Source organism: Salvia hispanica, chromosome 1, assembly GCF_023119035.1.
Source record: "Salvia hispanica cultivar TCC Black 2014 chromosome 1, UniMelb_Shisp_WGS_1.0, whole genome shotgun sequence".
Lineage (NCBI taxonomy): Eukaryota > Viridiplantae > Streptophyta > Magnoliopsida > Lamiales > Lamiaceae > Salvia > Salvia hispanica.
In genome coordinates, this window is record NC_062965.1 from 42,510,465 (window position 1) to 42,533,452 (window position 22,988).

Genomic DNA, 22,988 nt, shown 5'->3' on the forward strand with positions numbered 1-22,988 from the left:
AGAAGATCTTTGGTCTTGCATTCACAATCAAGCTTCAAGATCTACACGTGGAGAAGTAGCAAGCCACTTCGATTCTTTGGAGAATCATTGTTGTAAGTATTCAACAACATAATTTAATTTAAATTATGTGATTAATTGCGCAATTATATGTTTCTACATGTTCAAGCATGAAATTGAATCGACCCACATAATCACCTAAATAGATTCTTTTGTGGATTTATTTAATTTTCTTTTTCCGCTGCGAGTATCCCCAACAGCAAGTGCCCATAAAGTGTATAACTAGAGAATAAATCTCAGCCACAAGATTAAGAAATCAAGAGCTGGTATTTACCCATGTAATTTTCGAAATTGAAGCAGAATTAGTTCACTATGTGAATGATTCGGTTCACTATTAGAATGCGGGGGCATAATAGACTTTTCAATGGTTTAAATGATATAGGGTTCAATTTGCTTCCCCATTTCTAGATTTCGTTCTCGATCTAATTCTCTCCAAAGTGATGGGATTTCCACTTCGATTCTGCGATTTCTTCCTCATTCTATAGCTAGGGTTTAGTCAATTTTTCATATTTTCTCATGGTAAGGAAGATAGTCATGAAGAAGAGGGAAAAACTAAAGGTAATTTGTAACTTTTTTATTTGTTGAATTTATTTTTCGATTGGTTTTCAAATTTTGTTATGTTTTATTATTTGCTATCGATTTGCTGGATCGGGTTCTTGATTTGTTGAATCTGGTTCAAAAATTCATTTGTACTATTTGAATCTGTTGCTGCAGAAACTAATGAAAAATAGGAGAGAATTATTAGTTCACTCTGTAGAAACTAATGAAAAAAAGGACAAACCTGAAGGTATGTTGTAATTTTCACTTCAACTGTTTCTCTATTTGGTTTATTCTACGTGAATGAATTGGTGTTGTGTACGATTGAACTATATTATTTTTTCATCTCAGTAAAGTAAAAATGTGCTTACAGTGAAGTGTTTGTGATCCATGTTATTAGTGATCTGTTTTTTCATCTCAGTGAAGTAAAACGTGCTTAAAGTGAAGTACCATGGTTAGAGTGAAGTGTTTGTGATGCATGTTATTAATAATCTGTTTTTTCATCTTAGTGAAGTAAAATGTGCTTAGAGTGAAATATTCCATGGTTAGAGTGATGTGTTCGTGATCCATGTTATTCGTGATCTGTTTTTCACCCCACTGAAGTAAAATGTGGTTAAAGTGAAGTATTTCATGGTTAAAGTGAAGTGTTTGTGATCCATGCTTATAGTGCAATGTTTTTTCATCTCAGTGAAGTAAAATATGCTTATAATGTAGTATTTCATGGTTAGAGTGAAGTGTTTGTGATGCATGTTATTAGTGATCTGTTTTTAATCTCATTGAAGTAAAATGTACTTAGAGTGAAATATTTCGTGATTAGAGTGAAGTGTTTGTGATGCATGTTATTAGTGATCTGTTTTTTCAACTGTTTTTTCAACTCAGTAAAGTAAAATGTGCTTAAAGTGAAGTATTTCATGGTTAGAGTGAAGTGTTTGTGATCCATACTTATAGTGCACTGTTTTTTCATCTTAGTGAAGTAAAATGTGCTTAGAGTGAAGTATTCTTTGGTTAGAGTGAAGTGTTTGTGAGGCATGTTAGTGATCTGTTTTTCATCTCAGTGAAGTAAAATGTGCTTAGAGTGAAGTATTTCATGGTTAGAGTGAAGTGTTTGTGATGCATGTTATTAGTGATCTTTTTGTGTTTGAATGTTGTTATGTTCAAGTATATTGTGTTTGAATGTTGTTATTAACCATTTTTTACTTTCTTTATATGATAGGATAACCGGTGAATCTTTTGGAAGCTGTTGATATACGTAAAGAAAGACGAAAGACGAAGAGAAAAATAAAGAGTAGGGGAAGCTTATGCATGTATGGAGAATGAAACAATCGTAGAAACTGATATAGTTCATAACATGATTCAGTTTCATAACTTACATTAATATTTTGTTCAAAATTTTTATTTATGTAGTTCACAGGTATATAGATTCAGTTGATTTTTAGTAGCTCTTTTGTTCACAAATGATATTTAACAAAATATAGTTCACAAATAAACTAATTAATTGTTGATATGAAGTAAACAACTAAAGAAGTGAATCAATTCACAATCACAGTTAACTAAAATAAGTACACAATGAACTAAAAACACGTTATCAGTGAACTAATTCACACTTAAATAAACTAAAAAATAGGTACGCAACGAAATAAGTGTGGTGAACCAAGAAGTTTTCAACGAAACAAAACTCACTTATAGTGAAGTAAATATTGTTTATCGTGAAGTAAATATGATGTATGATATTTCATTGAAGAGTATTAGTGTACTAATTTTCATTTCAATTAAGTATAATGAGCATATAGTGATGTATATTGTGCGTATAGTGAAGTATATTCAACCTTCCTTATAGCGTACTGTTTTTTCATTTTAGTGAAGTATATTGAGCATATAGTGATGCATATGACGTTTATAGTGAAGTAAATGTTGTTTTCATTTCGGTGAAGTATAATGAACGTATAGTGATGTATATAGTGCATATAGTGAAGTAAAAACATGCTTAGAGTGAAGTGTTTGTGATGCATGCTTATAGTAAAAACATGCTTAGAGTGAAGTATTCTATGGTTAGAGTGAAGTGTTTGTGATGCATGCTTATAGTGCTCTGTTTTTTCATCTCAGTGAAGTAAAAACATGCTTAGAGTGAAGTATTCCATGGTTAGAGTGAAGTGTTTGTGATGCATGCTTATAGTGATCTGTTTTTTCATTTCAGTGAAGTAAAACATGCTTAGAGTGAAGTATTCCATGGTTAGAGTGAAGTGTTTGTGATCCTTACTTATAGTGCACTGTTAATTATAGTTCACAAAATGAACTAATAAATTGTTGATAGTGAACTGTATTGGCTTTATAGTGAAGTATATTTTGTGTATAATGATTTGTATTGGCTTTATAGTGAAGTATATTTTGTTCACATATGAACACGTATTTGACAAAATATAACTCACTACATTAAAAAAAATGAGTTCAAAGTGATCTGATTATGTTTTAAAGTGTTCAATCTTCTATCATCAACACCACAACTGCATCTCCGTTACAATAATTCATCTCATGGAAAATCCTAAAAATCCAAACGATTTCAAATCCAAACGAAACTACAAAATATAATTTTTTTCATTCTCTAACTACATCAGACGCATAGAACTACAAATATAGAGATAGATTATTGAGTGAGAGAGATTATTAAGCGAGAGAGATATTGAGCGAGAGAGATTGAAGAAGTTTGTTAGAAGCAGAAAGCTTCTCCATAAGAAGCGTGATCTGAGCCCTAGATTCCATAGCGTGATCGACAGCCTCCGCCTCCAGCTCGTCAAGCTCGCTGCAGAGCTGCTCCACCAACCGTACGTGCTGCCACGTCAACCGCAACTCCCCCTCCACCCTCTCCTCTCCCTCCAGGCTACTCCGGAGCTCCCTTTCTAGCTCCACGTTCCTCCGCCGAAGCGCCTCCGACGCATCACGGTGGCGGCCAGAGATCGGCACAAAGAGAGAGAGAGAGAGATAATGATAATAGAAATTGAGAGCGATAATGCGTGAATGGAATGTGTATGTCAGAATATGGAATAGAGTTGATTTCCCAAATTACCCCCATGCAATTTTTATTAATAGAAAATGAATACTTCATTTAGTCATTAGATTAAGATAATGAGTGGTTGAGATTTATTCTCTAGTTATACATTTAAAATTAGTTAGACCTTGATCACTCCTCTATGTACATATAGTCATTTTTATAATAAGATCAACTTAATATTTCATATTTTTTGCATGAAAAGTAGAATATAATAAGATCAACTTAATTATCATTAATTAATTGGGTGATATCCCTAATAAAATTTAAGGTTATGTAACTATAGTCATTTTTATAATTTAAATTAGAGAAACTGTTATCAATTTAACTGTTATAATTATTTATAATTAAACAATTAGACACAAATATTCAATTTAGTTGTTATATGTCATAGCTAATTTCGTTTTATAAATTTTGTGTGAAGTTATGAAGTATACAATGAAATCGATGCAATGATAACAATTAGTTGAGTGATAACATTGAGAAATTAAGTATATATACGTGTAGTTTATAATTAAAAATTATTTAATAATAAATATTTGAAGGAGAATTACTATTATCAATTTAATTTAATTTTTAATATTATTCTACGTCATATCTAATTTCGTTTGAAGATTCTATGTGGATATATATATATATATATATATATATATATATATAATATACTAGAAAATTGACTTAATGATAGTCATTTAGTTAAATGATAATATGAAGTGAGTAAGTATATATTCATATAGTACTTTTATAATTTATAATTAATAATTGTTTTTAAAAAACAACTGGATGCGAATGAAAATTATAAATTTTAATTTATATTTTATTTGCACTATATATTGTATCTAATTTATTTTTAAATTTTGTGTGAAGATGTGGAGTATACAAAGAAACCGACTTAATAAGCATAAATTATTTGAGTGATAGTATTAACAAATAAAGTATTCGTATATATACATGTAGTTATATTTATAGTAGTTTACAATCTTAAGAATTAATTTATAGTAAAATAATTAGACATAAATGGCTATTATAAATTTATTTTAAATTTCACTATTATATATCTTATACAATTTTATTTCATGATTAGTGTAGAGCATAAAGTGAAATCGATTTAATGATCATTAGTTTAGGGTTATCATTGATCGACTTAATCGAATTGGCACTGAGAAATTCGGTACTGCTAAATAATACATGTAGTCTTTTTTTATAATTTACAATCATAAGATTTTTCAAAAATAAAATAATTAGACACAAATGATTATTATCAACTTATTTTATTTTTTACTACTATTACATATCATATCTAATTTTGTTTCACGATTTTTGTGTGAAGATGTCGAGTATACAATAAAAGCGACTTATAATCATCAGTTAGTTGGATGATAATAACAATGAGAAAGTAAGTATACATACATATAGTCATTTTTATAACAATCTTAAGATTTATTTAAAAATAAAATAATTGGACACAAATGACTATTATCAATTTAATTTATTTTTTTCACTGCCATGGAGTGTATAATGTTTAAGTTCGTTTCATGATTTTTGTGTGAAGAAGATACAGAATAAACAATTAAATCGAATTAATGATCATCAATTAGTTGTGTGATACTCTAGCACTGAGAAATTAAATATATACATATGTAGTCATATTTGTAATTTACAATCTTAAGATTTACTGAAAAATAAAATAATTTGACGCAAATGACTATTATCACTTTAATTTATATTTAACTATTATATTCAATATTTAATTTCGTTTCATGATTTTTATGTGAAATTAAATGTAGTATATGCAATGAAATCTAGTTAATGATCATCAACTAATTGTGATACTAATACTGAGAAATTAATTAGTAGCAGTAGTATATATACATGTATTCATTTTTATAATTTACAATCTTAAGATTTATTTAAAAATAAAATAACTGGACATGAATAATTATTACTCATTTAAACTTATTTTTAACTATTATATACTCTCTAGTTTTGTTTCATAATTTTTTTTTTGGAGATATAGAGTATACAAGTAAATCGATTAGTAATCATAATTAATTAGTTGGGGATAGCACTGAGAAAAAAAATATATATATGCATGTAGTCAATTTTATAATTTATAAACATAATAACTAATTAATGATAAAATAATTAATTTTTTACTGCTAGTATTATGTAGTAATATATTTAATTTTGTTTCATAAAATATAAAGAAAATGAGGAAATTGCCTTATAATGAATTAATAAATAATTAAAAAAGCCGTGTATATTAATAAATGGAAGCAGAAATTTAATGTTGTTGCCTACACCATTCATGTAAATTAAACAATTAATTAATCTTTTCTTAATTCACTACATATTCAATTTGGAAACTTTAGTACTTTTTTTTAATGGTCACGTAAGGCTAAATATGTAATGTATCAAATTCATAAATCTTTATTAATGTATTACAGTGTAAAATAACTAAAATATCCTATTTTGTGTATCCAATTTTTGTTAATTTATCATTACCCTATTTTTTTTATCCTATCCTATAGTATAAATGCTACTCCTTCCTCCCTTCGTCACAAATAAAATATTTACATTTTCGTTTTTCGTTTTTCCCACAAAAATATGTGCATTTCAATTTTGAAAAGTTAAAATGTAGGTTTCACTATCCAAATACACTATTTTAATTATCATTCTTCTTTCTCTCATGCTTTAACAATTTTATCTTAATTCTCGCGTCATATCCATTGCCCATATTTTTATAGGATAAATAGTGTATATAATAACTAAAACTTTTATTTTTCGCATATAAATGCAATTTAATAACTCAACTTTTATTATTTTCACGCAATTATATAACTTATGTATACCCAGCTCGTTGAACAACTAAGTTCAATTTTGGTCAAAATTTGATTTATCCTACAAAGTTCGAAATCCGCTGATTAAATAATGAAATTTCAATTTTTTTAGTTTGTCCCACGAGTTGAATTTTAGGTGGAATCTTGATGTGAATTTCAAGATGAATTGAGATTTAAATCACAAAAAAGATGTGTGTATAATCCAAAGTGTAATTATTACAAAGAGCTTGATCCTAAAGTTGGATTGAGATTTCAAGATGAATTTCAATGCAGAGATGCAAAGATTCCACCTAACATTTCGACACATGGGATAAACTAGAAAAATTGAAATTTCGTGATTTAATTAGCAGATTTCAAACTTTGTGGGATAGACCAGATTTTGACCAAACTTGTTGATTTAAAATTTGAAATCAGATAAGAATTTAATTGCGTACATAGAATTTTGATATGTAAAAGTCCATTCCTTCCATCACAACTAAGATGACACATTTTTCTTTTCGGTTTGTCCCAACCAAGATGATGATAAACTCATGTTTTAGTCGGTTTAATTGGTCTGTTGAGGTGCTTAATGTTGACTTTTGGTGCTTGAATTGTCTATTTCCAGCCAATTATCCTATCTTTTGGAGTTTCATGTGTTTGTTGAGTGTTCTGTGTTAAATAGATGAAAAAGAGGCAAAAATCCAACCGATTGTGCAAAGGAGGCAGCAGAGCCTTCAAAGGCTACACCCAGCCGGGTGAATTTCACCCTGATAAATTCCACCCGGCCGGGTAGGACGGAATCAGCATATGAGGATCAGAAAGGGGTCAAAAAACGACACCCGGCCAGGTGAATTTCCAGCACAAATATTCCACCCGGCCGGGTACTGCAGTTTGACACGTCTGGATGCTGAAAACGCGATTTTTGAAGTGAAAAAATTAGAAGAAAAGGCTAGGGTTGGATTTTACGAGATTCATTCTGCACCTACCGCCTCCATGACTCACACACACCTCCAAGAACATTTTGAGAGAGAGAATTGAAGATTGAAGACTTCATTCCTAGATTCATTCCAAATGAGTTCTTAGTATCCATCTCGTATGTCTTTCATTGAATTCATTGTGTCAAACATGGTTTTTGTGAAGAACATGAGTAGCTAAACATTTCTTGTAGAATTCTTGGTGAAGATGCACTAATTTCATAGTTTTTATCCAATTAATTTTGTTCTTACCTTGCTCTTGTAGTTATTTGATTATTCTTGGATTTATTCCTTTCAATTGCTTGATCACCATTTGATTGTGTAGGACTAATTAGATTAATCGGGAGATGAAATAATTAATCTGGAAATAAGAATAATTCACACCTTAATGCAATAAAACTCGGGAGAGTTGAGGTTTTGAGTGAGGTCTTTGACCTAATCGAGCTTTTGGGAGTTAGGGGTTATAGGATTAGAAGGGGACTTCGATCCTAGCACCTAATCTGCAGGTTTTTCACCTCGGGAGGATGTTTAATCTATAATTGTGGTCGACTTAGTAATTCTAGAGACACCAAAAGGTAAAACAATTTGATTGGATAAGAGCTTGGAATTGTGCATCGGATCCTTGAGTTCTACAATTTTCTCCCTATTATCTTTTCACTCCTTGTTTACTTGTTTTTATTTGTTTATTTGCTCATTATATGCTTTTCGTAGTGTTAGAAAATGGCCAAACCTTTCATGATTCTCTAGATAGTAGTCAACATTTGTTTGTGATAGTTAAGTTGATACAAATTTGTCTCTGTGGGATACGATACTCTTGCTTGCTAATTGTTACACTGTCCCCGTACACTTGCGGGTACTACTTGTGTTAAAATAAGTCGAGTCAAGTTTTTGGCGTCGTTGCCAGGGACAATTTTATGTCGTTATAGCTTAATATCGTGATAATAATTGAGATTACTTGTCTAGATTTTATTTGTCTCAGGTTGTATGCGCACTCGTTCTAAAGGTCCACCTTTAGAACCCATCAATCTCGAGATCGAAGCGTCCAACAGGAGGAGGAACGCTCAGAGGAGGTTGAATCAGAGGATCCGCCTTCACCGGGTCATAGGCGTCCACCCTCCCCCGTTCAGAGAACTCCAGTACCTACTCCTTCTCCACCTCTGTCACCTATATAGTACGAGCATAATTCTCCAATCCTAATGGAGAATGAGGAGGAGAACAATAATGAGAACCACAATGAGAACAACAATGAGGATCCTATTATTCGTCAATGCTGTGAGCAGATGGCCAACATGCAGAGGCAATTGGATGAGTAGAACGCGAGACCACCAGTTCAGCCCGTGCAGAATCTGTATGCATATAGACGGGTTGCTAATCCACCAATCAATAATGCCGGGATTGCGGCCAACAGCTTTGAGTTAAAGCCGAGATTGATAAACAGGGCAGAAGCACATGCATTTGGTGGAACAGGTTCAGAAGATGCCAACAAGCACTTGACCAAGTTTATACAGATCAGCAACACTGTGAAGGCTAATGGCGTTTCAGATGATCAAATCCGCCTTAGCTGAAGTCATCTCTTATGCAATGCAGCCTCAGGAAAATATTCAAGAGGCATGTAAGAGATTCAAACACCTGATGAAGAGATGCCCCAACCACGGGTTAAGCCCGGGGCAACAGATCGCAACTTTCCACAGGGGAGCCACTCCGGAGGCAATACGCGAGTTGAATATGAGCGCAGGGGGGTCACTCCTTAAGTTGGGAGATTACGATGCATTAGAGGTGATTGAGAGGGTGGCCTCCAACGATGATGGGTGGAAGAATGAGAGAAACAAAGCCTACAGGGTGGTGTCCGCATCAGATGCTGACAAGATGGACATGATGTCCAAGCAGCTAGATTTCTTGACTAGTAAGCTTGGCTATATGGAAACAGAGCCAACCGGGCTCGAAAGTGAAGAGGTGAATTACGTGCATCAAGGCGACAACAATCAGAATTTCAACAACAACTACCGCCACAATTAAGGGGGTGGTAACTTCAACAACTTTGGGAATCGGGCACATCCCAACTTATCTTATGGGAATTCAAGTTAGGTATTTCTTATATCATTAGTTTTTTCTCGGGCTATGCCAGTTTTTTCTACCAAAAAAAAAGAAGAAATACACCTCCTATGTTCTTACTCACTTTAGCATCTCTATATTTAATTTTGTGTATAGTAGTACATAATTTGCTCAAATTCTCAAGTCACGAGCGACCTTTATTTTGAAAACTGACAAGAATGCGGCAATGCTAAAGTGTTAAATTATACTCTATCCGATCCACTATAGGCATGATGCTTATTTTGGAAAAAGAAAATTAATACTACCTTTATCTTTTAAAAATAGAAATTATTTTCATTTTCAATTTCTTTTGGCATTTACTGTCTTACAGCACATACCCACTTCACATAGCATATACTGCACAATGGAGAAACCCATTAATTCAATCCTAACAACCAATCCAAAATTTTATACACTTTTCCAATAAAGATAAATTAAAATTTCGAATCACTTCCTAAACAAATAAGAACGAAAATATAGTATTATGTTTATGGAGTATTATTTACATGTATTGCTTTCACTACCAAGTATGTTGGTTTGCTTGGATTGAACTAAAGGTGCCCACGGTTCAGGAACCGACGGTTACGGTTCGGAACCGCCGGTTTTGGTTTCAGAAATTGTTGAACCGGAACCGAACCGTAAGGGTGTTTCGCGGTTACGGTTTTGGTTCTGGACCGGCGGTTTCAAACCGCCGGTTTTTAAGTGGTTCCGGCTCGATTTCACGACTTTTCGGCGGTTTTTCGCGGTTCCGGCACGCTTTCGGTTCGAAAATTTTTGAACCTGAATCGAACCACAATTCAAAATTCGACGGTTTCGGTTCGGGTAAATCCTCACAGTTTCGGTTAAGAACCGTAACCGGCGGTTACGATTTTGGTTTTAACCGCCGGTTTGGTAAACCTTGGGCAGGTCTAGATTGAACCTCCTGCAACAATGGAAATGATAATATATTTTAATGCTTGTTTGTTTCTTCCACATCGTGCAACAAAGAAATGACGGTGGGTGATCTCCGCCCTTTTCGTGCGCTCTCTTTCCTTCTCTTTAAAGCTTGTGTGTGTATCGTTGCGAGCTGCTCAAGTTGGACAATCGACCTGATCAGGCCAGCCTATTTCTGCCTGCAACCTGCAAAGATGCGGGTGAGTGGATCCGGTAAAAGCTCAGGCTGATCAACTCAGCTGTTGGGGTTTTGTGCCCCTTGCACAACGGAAGACTTGTACAAAATAAATCAATCAGATACAGATCTTTTTGACCCATTATGCGATTAATCAATTCACATGTTAAACAGATAATTGCATGCTAGAACGCAAAAAATTCATGCTCAAAGAAAGTAAATCCTAAAACATGAATTCTACGGTTTAAGGTTACCGATTTTTGATTCTCCAAAGAATCGACGATTGCTTGTGCCTTCTCCACGATGATCTTCAATACTAGACAACGGATCTTCTCTCTGGTTCCCGAACTGTATCTCGATATCAGGGTGGGCTGATCTTATCAAAATACTAGGACTTGAATAAAGAAGACAGAAAATTCCTCACGGAGGAGGAGCTGAAAAACTTACGGAGGAGAATAATTAAGAAAAAAAAAATTCATCTCCTTCAATAATGAGAGGGACGAAAATTTCATGTAGAAAAGTATGATTCTGTCTCCTTTATTCTCCTATCTATATTAAGTTCCTTTTGGGCCCAGACAGGGATCTATGGAAGGTTTTGGATATGGGCTCCCCCAATTAGCTTTTTACTAATTAAATTAAACTCACAATTTAATACAAGCTTATATTAGAATATTACGAGCAGCCACTATAGAAGTAATATTGAACTCTCCCCATCCAAATCCGAAATTACAAGTAATCCGGGCTTCCGTTTTATTTATTATTTATTTCTCGCACTTAAGATATAAATGTCCATTAATTAATTAATATCTGCTATGGACTTAATTAATCAACATCTTATTAATTACAAGAGTGGACTTAGCAAGAAACACTTATTTATTATTCATAGAGTAATAAAACTCCAACTGACCAATTTTTCGAATAATAAAACCTTGTTCGAGATCCTCTTGAGGACATTATCAAACGAGACTCACCTCGTGCACGATTCAACATAATAGCAATCCTAGCACCACTAGATATTAATCACCACTACCCAATATATCAGGATTATTGGGTTGCGAAAAACCCGCACCATTTGATAAGTCAAAGTAGTGCATAATCAATACCGTATGCTCAATGCTAATGTATGTAGATTAAGATTATCAAGAATTAGTCTTTCAGTAGATAGCATAAAGACATGTCTTGCTGTTTGATCCGTTAAGTGCTATACCACACCAATGTCATCTTATTTCAGTAAGGCTTAGAAATATGCGAACTGACATTGCAACCTTTCACGATAGGTAGCCAAAGCCTATCTAGGTTGTGAAATTCTTCTTTCTCTTTTGCAAAGCATTGCATAGAACTGACCGTGTTACCTTAAAGTGGACGTCGCCCACAACCGGTCTACTAAGCAAAAGACTTAGGCTTTGTTTACTTCTTATGCATTTAAATGTTTGTAAAACATCTTATAAATGCACAAGCAAACAATATGTAATAATAATAGTGATTCTATTCGTGCGAGACTGCTCGAATAATACTGAATCGGCTTAAAAGTGGATTGTAGAGTTTTACGTATACAAGCAAGATTCTATTCGCGCGAAACATGCTCGAAACATGCTTTTCAGTATACCAAACCTAACATCAGCTTGTATCCGACTCGAGTGAGAAGATGAGAAAAGCTGAAAGGAGTGCGATCAAAAACCTTAACCCACTAATACTATTAACTAGTATAGGGAAGTAAGTATCGATCCCACATAGATGAAGTGTTGGCGAGATTTGTTTGTGTGACACGACTTGGGTTTTGGCTGCTGCCACGCTTTCTAGGGGGTGGGTTAAGTTTTAACTACTGGAGTTGGAAAAGAAAAATGACCTGAACAACTAAACTAAACTAAACTACCGAATCAATTGGACTGACATTACTAAAAATAGACTAACAGAATAAACGGGGACTGTCAGTCCCCTGCAAAAAGTACTGTAAAGTAAAACTTTCTAACAACTTTATCTTCTTCAACAAATCAACATAGAAAATAGAACAATGAACTAATCTGGAAAGTTAAAGAAGACGAAACATCAGAAAACACATAAAACTTAAATTACTCCTAAGATCTAAGCTACGACTACATAAAAACAAGAACTACGAAAACATAAGCTCCTAGATCTAAGCATACGAAGACGACTCAAGCATAAAACATCAAATCCAAGCTAAGACTCAACATAAAACACTAAAGTGAAAACAGATCTAAAGCATAAAACATAAAACATGACATAGAGTCGAAACAGAAACTTTGATTAACTAAAACAAAACATAAAGAATCGATTACATCAAAAGAAAAACAGGAAACTAAGCTAGGAAAGCATAAAATTGTTTCATCATCCCTTCTCGAGATGGAATACAAAACATGAAATGAAATTGTGCGAGAAACAAGCACCAAAATGAGAACTACCAGCTAAACAGGATGGAACCAAGTGCGTGTGTGCAGCAATCAAGAATAAGGAATTAAAATGAGCTCTGGTTTCGGCCCTGGAAGAGAGATGAGACCCTAACCTAATCTAAGAAGACTGTTGAGAACCCCCTCTAAACTACGATGCAGAAAATGAAATTGGGGGAACTCTCTTCTCTTGGTGTGTTGGGCTCCTTTCTATAGGGAGGCGCAGGGCTCTGATCCATAGGGTACCACCTTCCCAAAATGACATTCCTGCCCTTCACACCCTTGGTCTCTCGTCTTCTTTCCAATGCAGACTCTGGCTGGCTCCGGTGAAATGTTAACTTGATCAGCTTGTTGCCGCATTTTTCTCCTCCCTTTCTTGACTTTTGCTTTCGCCCTCTTGATTTGTGCAAACTTTGGTTTATGGCGAATTTAGCACACACCTGGCTCGAAAAGGGTCGTTAGTTCACGGATTTAGGTGCAGTTTTGCTATGGAACACATGCATGAAACGAGCCTCATCAGTGGGCCAATGGCTGGCGGCACCAGTAACAGTGGGAGGCAGCTGACGAACCAAAGGTGATACGACCGCACGTTCGCACAAGAGAGCAAGATCTGGAAACCAAAATGAAAGAAAGTTGTGTCTGGACAGTTGGAGGCGGGGATATGAAATTGAACCATTACGGTTGGGGCGTTAGTTCAATTTTTAAAATGTATATATATAATTATATAATTAAAAATGTATATATAATTATATACTAATATTTATATGTTAGATATATATGTACACACTTGGTATGCGGTATTTATTGATAAAAGTAAATAAATGTTATGCCGAAAAATCACGGTATATACCATAAAATTACAGTATATGTCGTAATTTTGTGGTATATACCGAATGAATTTGTGGTATATGAAAAATATATACTGTTACCGTACCCAAATATGTCAGTCAGGTATCACACCATACCAAAAATTACGGTGTACCAAAAATTTGATATTTACAATATTTTTTAGGTACGATAAGTGTAGTATTTCAGTATTTTCCCCACCCCTAATGGTAACATCATAACCTTCCTTTAGTATTGTAGTACATATTTTGAACAAATAGAAACGGACTCATTCTGAAAAAAGTACAAGTTCTTATTTGCACACTCCTAATAATAATATGTATATGTATTTATGAATCTACAAATATTTTCACACACTTAAGAATGAAATGTTATACTCCCTCCGTCTCACTTTAGGAGTCCCGGTTGAGTTCGGCACAGGTTTTAAGAAATATAAAGGAAAATTGGTGAAAAAAGATAGTGAAATGTGGATCCTACTTTTATATATTAGTTTTATAATAAAATGTGAGTGGAATGTGCGGCCTATTACCAATTATGGAATATTCCAATCGGGACTCCTAAAGTGGGACACCCAAAAGTAGTAAACCGGGACTCCTAAAGTGGGACGGAGGGAGTAATTGAATAAATAAGTGAATAAATAAGTCTAAGTATTTTGCATTGTACAGTAAATGGTTATCTCGTCATCGCTAAAGTTTCTCTTGGCTATGAAAAGGGATTACCTATCATGATCGGTTGTAGTTTCAAATCAAAAGTCTCTAAACCTTGGGATAACATATGACACTTACGTTAGAAATAGACACAGATAATCACAAATATAAAAAAAATGAACATAATGAGTTGTTTACCTAGTTCATATGATGTGTATCTACGTCAGGGGCGATACCAAGCCAGAGATTTTAGTAGCAAAATGTATTTATCTATATGTGATCAAATTCAGGGTTATATCACACTCTAGTGTAATTATCTATCCAAGATATGAATAACTTCAGATTCACACAGAAAAACATTCATGGTAGAATGTCCATGGTATAAGAACGAACTGAAAGATCTTTTGTAAGCAGATGTATTCCGATAAGTCTACATTTTTAGCATAATAACTTTATTTTATCTAAATACTTTAAGTAGAAGTTTATAGATATAGAATATAGAGAATTCTAGAAATAGTATCTATATATATATATATATATATATATATATAGGAATATGATCAAATGAAAACTCTAAATATTGTACAAACTCAAAACTATGATCTGGACCATTGAAAAATGTCAACAGATCACAAAAAAACATCAACAGAAAAATGTCAACAGAATTTCAACGGTAGTCAATGATTGATGCTATGTTGATATTGTGTTGATACTGTGTTGAGATTAAAATCTTGAAATTTTACACTATGTTGATATTGTATTGAAACTGTGTTGAAGCTGTGTTGAAAAGTTTTGAGTTTGTACAATATATAAGTTTTCATTTTATCACCACCCTATATATATATATATATATATTATATATATATATAGAGTTGTGATCAATGTCGAACCAATTTTAAAGACCGAACTAGAGACCAAATTTGGGCCATTAGATCTAGTTTTTTTGATTAGATGTGCTGCTGTGAAAATTTTTTCGGCTTCATTATAAGCCCATTTTACTTCATTATATAGGTTTATTACTTCATTCTGTACTTCAAATGCTTCTACACATACTTCATTCCAACAATTTATTACATTATTCCATGTGTTTATTAAACCATATTAGCGCCATGGCGTTGGTGATAGATATTGTAGAGAGAAAGACCGACACGCGACGGCGAAACCACATTTACGTAATGAAATGAAGTAAAAACCTACTGGAATGAAGTAAAAACCTACTAGAATGAAGTAATATTTTCTGGAACGAAGTTAAATCTTCGTAACATGTTAGTATGACTTATTTACCTTCAAATGAATTAAAATAGGCTCGTGATGAAGGCGAAAATAATTTATAAATTTCTGTATCTTATCCATAAAAAACTAGATCTAAAAGCCCTAATTTGGTAGGGTTCGGTGGTTCGGTCTTTAAGAGTGGATTTGTGGATAATAGGACTCTATATATATATATATAGGGTTTTGATCTATAAAGACCATATTTAAATACAGAAATGCAGAACACGGTCATACGTAAGGCATTTTTAGGTCATAGTTAGTTTATTTTTAGGTCATGCTAACAAAGCATGACCTAAAATGATCTTAACATGACATAAACCCAAATCTTATAATATGACCTAAAACTACTTAATTATGACCTTCCGTGTTTTGGGTTAATTATTGACCATTAGATCATCTAATCACAGGGCCAAGATTTGGGCTGCATTTCTGGATTTAAACACATACTTGTTTTGATCATCTCCCTATATATATAGAGTCCCATTATTCACAAATCTAGTCTTAAAGACCGAACTAGAGACCAAATTAGGGCCCTTAGATCTAGGCTTTAATGGATGAGATGAGATTATATAGTGAAAATTTTCATAGTTCATTACATACACAAATTACTTCAATACGAGGGTATTTAAGTCATTTTATAATTAGGGGAAAGTTAGAATTCGTAGATCACAAAAATTTCACTCATTCTCACACCCTGCCTTTTCTTCTCTCAGAACCTCTCCGAAAACCTCTCTGAATAATCAAGGATTCTTCATCTTCATCGATCATCTCCGGCCGATTCAACTGAAATCGGCGACAACCATCCCCGATTCAGCATCTCCATCGGTCGATTCAGCACATCCATCGATCATCTCCAGCTGATTTCAACAAAAATCGACGACAATCGTTCTCGATTCAACATCTCCATCAGGCGATTCAGAAATCTCCATCCGCCGAGATCGACATTTCTTCAGCCTAACCCGAAATCAGCGTCAATTCGAAATGGTTGATACACGCAAATCGTCGACCGAAGGTGAAGGACGCCTATTACGTTCTGGCCGAACGTCTGGTTCAGGTAATGCACATTTAATTTTTGGCTTTGATTTTTCTTTAGGAGAGATTACTTCAACATTTGATTGTTGCATAAATCGATTACTTCAGGATAGATTACTTCACAGTACTTCTCTGATATTTGAGAGAAATATATCAAAAAGTGCGGCTACAAAAATCATCGATTTAGTTCATTTCATGAGAATATTACTTCATTTCATGAGGTTATTACTTCATTTCATAAAGGCTATAAATTTAGTGTTTGATTTTTCAATTTTTTCGAATTTATGTGGTTAATGTGTGCTTCTGGTTCATTTCTGGACTCATTTGAATAATGTGGCATAAAATGATATGCATCTTCTAAATGTGATTTATTACTTTATAATTTGGAAACATTGCTTCATAATTCAGATTTCAAAGCACAATAATACTCTCTTTTGAAGCTCTATAATTTTTGAAATTCTAATTTACTTAATCTGTTTGTAATCTGGTTTTTGATTTTCGTCCAATTATCATGAAGCAAAGCGGAGGAAGGTCATCGTAGGCGTCAAATATACTCGTAGGTCAGTAGCTAAATCACAGTCGGTGGATGAATCAAAACACAAGAAAAGTTCGTTTGATGTTCAATACTGCAAGCCAAATCCCTATACCAGAAGGTAAAAATAAATTTATGACGTAGTCCTAATGAAATAGTAAATTCATGGGATGAAGTTAACTGTGTTGTATGAATTTTATTAACTATGTTATATGCATATTTTCTGAAGAAATATTAGTTGAATGAACTAACTAACCTACTTGATGAAGTAATAACCTCATGGAATGAAGTAATATAAACTAACGTGTTTTGTATGCATATTTTGCTAAGAAATAAGATTGAATAAACTAACTAACCAATTTGATGAAATAATAACCTAATGAAATGAAGTAATATAAACTGACATATTTTGTATGCATATTTTGCTTTATAATTACATTGAATGAACTAAATAACTTATTTCATGAAGTAATAACCACATAAAATGAAGTAATATAAACTGACATGTTTTGTATGCATTTTTAGCTGGTAAGTATACTTGTAAATTGTAATGATCTAAAGAACCTAATGATAATGTTACAAACTATTTTAATGGTGATATAAACTATGTTTCAAATGTTGAATTGTTGTTATGTGTTTCTTATATATAGGTGAAGATAACACAGGGGAAAATCCTCTAACTCACAACGGGGTGAAAAATCAAATCGGAGGAGAGGGATGAAGTGTTTCGGAAGATGTAGTTGAGGCATGGTAACATGCCGATGAGGAAATTTGTGCAATCACTGGATGGGCCATCCCCACGCCTACAATTTATGCCTACAAATTTAGTTCATTATAACAACAATTTAGTTCATTCAGCTGTGTTATTACTTTATTATAACAACAATTTAGTTCAATAAGAGTCGAATTGATGACATACTTTAATGTGCAATCAACACATCAGTTAAAGATGTTACTTCATTATAATGTTTTATTACTTCATTTTTACTGTGATTTACTTCATTATTATGTATTATTACTTCATTTTAGTAATAAAACCTACTGTATAAATAGATCATTTATATTACTTCATTATCATAACTTATTACTTCATTATATGAATTCAATACTTCATACTAACTAGATTATAGTTAATAGAAAATAGATCATTTATATTACTTTATTATCATAATTTATTACTTCATCTTATCAATATACTATTTTATTAAAAAGAATATGTAGTTCATTTTAATGTGCAAACAAGTCAGCAGCTGAGTTAAATCCTAAAACCCTAAACCCATGCAACACAGTAAATAGATAGTTCATATTTAGTATCTATTACTTCATTACAAATGCTTTATTACCTCATTTTACGAAATTACTACTTCATTAAACAGAAAAGTATGCACTGCTATTACCGCCCGCATTAATTCGACTTATAGCATGTCAGCATACTTTACTAGTCCTAGAAATCATACTTTAATTTGGGGCTGATAGTTCTTTTTTCATTGTTCATATTTAATTTGGGGGTGAAGTAAAACATTATAGTTCATATTTGTAGACTATTACTTCATTATCACGTTTTATTACTTCATTTTGGTAATATACCTAACTGTATAAACAAATCAATTATATTACTTCATTATCATATTTTATTACTTCATCTTATCAATTTACTACTTCATTAAAAAGAATATGTAATTCATTTTAATGTGCAAACAAGTCAGCATATACACTACAATAATATCAGCATTTAATATTCAACAAGTGCAGAAGTTCAGTTTTACTTGTTATTACTTCAGGATAACCAAAGTTTAGTTCATTATGAGTACAAATCGCCAACTTAAGGTTATAAATTCATCAAGTGCGTTATAACTTAAGGTTATAACTTCATTACTTAAGGTTATAACTTCATCAAGTGCGTTATTTAGTTCATTACAATCATAATTCTTCGCCAACTATGCATACGATACAGTTCAGTTCATATTACTTCATTATTTGAGGTTATAACTTCATAACGTCTGTTATTTAGTTCATTACAAAATTAATTCTTCGCAAACTATACATATAACATAGTTCTCCATCCGTTCTTTTCCACTCTGAAAAATTCCTTCAATCTACCGCGACGATTTCCACCAGAAATCCTTCAAAATCAAACCGGATAACGATAAATTGTTCTCGAAGCTTCTCTAGCCCGAATCAAGCAATATATGCATTTATTTTTTGAGCAATTCTCCCAAGTAATATTTATTTTCCACTGTATACATTTGCCAGTAATCTGCATAACAACTAAACAATAAGAAACAAGAAAAAATAAGAAACACACACAAAGATTAACACAACCAATCATAAAGTAACTCAAATACTGTGGATTTGACAACCAATCATGAATTAACACACAAAGATTAACACAACCAATTATTTTCTCACTTTTATTCAATTCGGTCAAATATATTAAGCTTCCTCGTGATGGCAATTTTCCAATACTAAATTAGATAAATTAATTCAGGTTATTAGCCTCTAAAGTAGTTTATTACTTCATCCAGTAGATATATTACTTCATCCAGTAGATATATTACTTCATTACAGTAGTTAATTACTTCATTCCAATAGTTAATCACTTCATTCCAGTAGATTATTACTTCATTCCACTTTATTATGATGTATGTCAATGTTGATGAAGCTATAACCTCATTTAATAAGGTAATGGACTGAAGGAATAACTCAATTGAAATTTATTGAGTAAAATCCTATTGTGATGAAGAGGTATACTTGTTGAATGAAGTAAATAATGTAACTGAATGAAGTAGTAATAATCTAGGTGAATGAAGTAATAATGTAACTAAATGAAGTAATAGTCTGGTTGAATGAAGTAATTTAGGTAGAGGCTTAATTCTAAACAGAGCGCAAAACAATCCAACGACAAAAACCAACTGGAAGAATACACCCAAAAACACATAATTATTCATGATTATCCTCCTCCACCAATCAACGTTATACGCCTCAAACATCAGCAATCGCGCGGCCATCAGCACCGCCCTCACTTAATCGATCAGAAAATCTCCGGCGCCGTTCAAGTACACCTTCACCTTCACCAGCTCCGCCGCCGCTCCAACTTTCCCAAATCATCCAAACACGTGTCCACATCCTCCTGCGCCGCTGAGATCTGCTTCATGGTCTTCGTCCTCTGCTCGTTGGTCCTCATCTGCACGAACGGATTGGCCTCGATCGCGGCTAGAGGGCGCCGGATCTGGTACAGCGCATCGCGTAGCGATTCGGAGCAGTTGCTTAACGAAATTGAACCGATCAAGCGCTAGAGATCGGCGGCTGCTGCTTGGAGAAACATACCGAAGATTTGATTCGAATCTGAGACTAATTTGTGGCGGATTAGGGGCTGAACGCCGCGAAAACACGCCCTAGAGTCAGAATTGGCGTAGCAAAATGCTCGTGTTGATGTAGAATATTGAGAAATTGAAGCAGAACTCGTGAATTCAGGCTCAACGTCACCCAATTCGTCAAGCAGGCCGCCGCCGCCGATGGCCGATCCCCTCCAGCACCTCCAGCAGATTCTGATGAGCCCGAAAAGAATGAAACACCAGCTGCAACGTGAATTAAACGTGAATATTTCGAAATTGAATTGAACGTGGAATGAAGAAGATCGACGCAGATCGTAGATGGCAGATTGAAGAAGATCGACGCAGAGCAGATCGTGAATTGCGAGAGTGAAGAAGATTGTGTGAAAATTCAAAGAGAATCACGTTATGTATGTTGAGATTTGATTTCCTAAAATACCCCTCAGCAAGTTTTTATTGAATAAAATATTAAGTTAATTGCAAATTAATCCTAACCACAAGATTAAAAAAATGAAGGGCCCAGATTTGGTCTCTAGTTCGGTCTTTAAAATTGGTTCGACATTAATCACAACTCTCTCTATATATATATGTATTCAATTAGAGAGGACAAAACTACTCGTAAAAAATATACTCACTTTTTTGTGTTGCAAATTATACTTGAATTTAGTTCATTTTTTCTTTAAACACTCTTTCGTTTTTTTAAATTTAATAGTACTATGTAGCTATCAATGTTATAGCTGACCACTACTATTATTGTTGTGGTAAATAGATAGCTTATTATAAAGTGGATTTTTTCCACCATAAATGTCATCGAAGGGAATTAGAATTTGGCTTCACAAAGGGCGCATGCAATCTGCAGCACAAAATTCAATAACCACAAATACCAAAACAAACTACTATTCGAAATAAATACCTTTAATAATTTAATACTATGTTTCACTCAAAAAAGACATCGTTATAATTCCCACTTTACTAGTACTATCTTTTAACGCAGTAAACCATTTCACTAAAACTTACTCATTTTAGTGTAAATATTTAAATTAGATAGTGATTTTACTCCAATAATCTATAGTACTAAACTTAAACTTATTAGAAAATATCTATATCTACTAGTACTTTTTTTACTCATACAATTTGAAAGTGGTTTTAGATTGTTTAAGAATCATTTTGGAATGACTTCCACTCTACACCGACTCAAAATCAGACTAAATGGATTTGGTAATTTTAGTTAGGTATAGGCATCCAAAATATCTAGGAACACTTAATGCTATCACTGCCCAAAAATGGGCTTTTTGAGCCGCCCATGGCCTGCATTTATATACTCCATAGATGTAACCCATCACAATTTTGTAGAGGTGAATATCATATCTCCACAATTGGATTACTATAAGTATATAATATTATTAATTAAATATTTCATAAAAAAAAATCACGAGACATTAAAGTTCAATAAAAATATTCGACACAATATAACGGCCACATTTTATTCATGCATGGAAAGTGAAAACATAATAATATATTGGGACATTTGTGGGGTAAGGAAATATAGCAAGAAAAATAATTATGTTGTACTATAATAAATAAGTTTTGAGAGGTGAAGAGACTGATGAACCTCCTTAGATTCTATATATCTCACTTCCAATTTAACAAAGTTGACGTTACTTAAAGTAGGTAGGTGTTTGTTATGGTGGTGAGCACGCTTGATGTGTTCATATCAATATGCCACTGCCACCACCCTTCGTGCAACTCATGACTCATCTACCTCAGTACTCGCGATCCCATTGTAAGCCAACGACATGTGCTAAAATTAATCGAAAGTTGAATACTTGACTATATGGTCTTGTTAGATTTTTCTAGAAATACGAGAAAAACTCAAACGCTGCGAGACTTTAACGTCTGATTAGTACCCTCAGATCGTATTGTCCCAGAAATAAAACCACTTTCTCCTAGCGTATAAAATCACATCGATCAAATCAAACTCATTAGGAGTTCCAGGAATCAGACAAACAATGCGATGCTAAGTAATGCATGAAAGATCATATATCTGGACTTGAAAAATCTTGTCATCAAGTTACATCTTGTGACCAGTGGCGGAGCCAGGATTTTAATCATGGGGGGCCTAAATTACTACTTAAATTTTGTTAATTTGTCTCGGTGTCAAGTTGTTTCAGTATCTACAATATGAAATTAACTCGAATATAAGTAATAGAGAGATATACACAAGAGATGGATAATGACATAATTAGAGGATGGTAATAAAAATAGAGATACAGTGACGACGTCAACATCGATA

The 22,988-nt window shown here is 33.3% G+C and overlaps 1 long non-coding RNA gene across 1 annotated transcript; it reads left to right on the forward strand.

Moving 5' to 3' along the window:
* The first annotated feature begins 16,508 nt into the window (after positions 1–16,508).
* LOC125206739 lies at positions 16,509–18,255 on the forward strand. The gene is made up of 3 exons (XR_007173915.1): positions 16,509–16,853; positions 17,349–17,484; positions 18,014–18,255. It is a non-coding gene; the product is annotated as an uncharacterized LOC125206739 (long non-coding RNA).
* The last annotated feature ends 4,733 nt before the right edge of the window (positions 18,256–22,988 follow it).